Consider the following 732-nt stretch of genomic DNA (forward strand, 5'->3'; position numbering starts at 1 on the left):
TTTAAATTTATTTTTTTAAATGTATACCTGCATGTCTTTTTACGGTCCTGTACAGCCAAGGAAAATGTCCCTCTCGGATAATAAAGTACTATCTTATCTTATCTTATCTTATTTTTCTTCTTCTAGCGTTTCTTTGCCACAGGCCACAGTACAACCGGAGCCAGCATGAACGAGACGCACTATTTTTATAACGTGAACTGAGACTGAGGGATTCAAACTCTCAAGTCTTACTATTATCATTATTGAGAGTGTTGGAGGCTACACCATACACTTTCTACCGGCGTCTGTGGTGTAACTGTCAGGCGCTTTGCCGTCGCACGTAGAAGACCAGATTCCGATTCCCGACAGGGAGACTCTGTATTGAATGTCTTGGTTGGTCTTTTTGCTGGGACGTTGTATCCCGCTCATCCTCGGTTCACCCTGACAGGCAGAGTCGAAGGCTGCCTCCAAAATGGTATAAATAATGTCAATGGGCACGTAAAAAATATTGAACAATGAAAAATAAAATGAGTACACTTTTGAGTCAAATCAATATGTGAGGCAGCGTGGTGGAATCAGGCTCTCGTCAAAATAATCAAAGTGAAGAAACTTGCATTTTTCCGCAGGTTTGTGAATTTTTATGAAATTTTTGTTTTTGGGCTCAACACCTTTCATGCCCATTAAAGAACTCATTTCTGTGTGGATTTTTCTGAAAAACGTTAATTAAAGGCACAAAAAATAAAAATTTTCACT

This window comes from Aplysia californica, unplaced genomic scaffold, assembly GCF_000002075.1.
Source record: "Aplysia californica isolate F4 #8 unplaced genomic scaffold, AplCal3.0 scaffold00315, whole genome shotgun sequence".
Lineage (NCBI taxonomy): Eukaryota > Metazoa > Mollusca > Gastropoda > Aplysiida > Aplysiidae > Aplysia > Aplysia californica.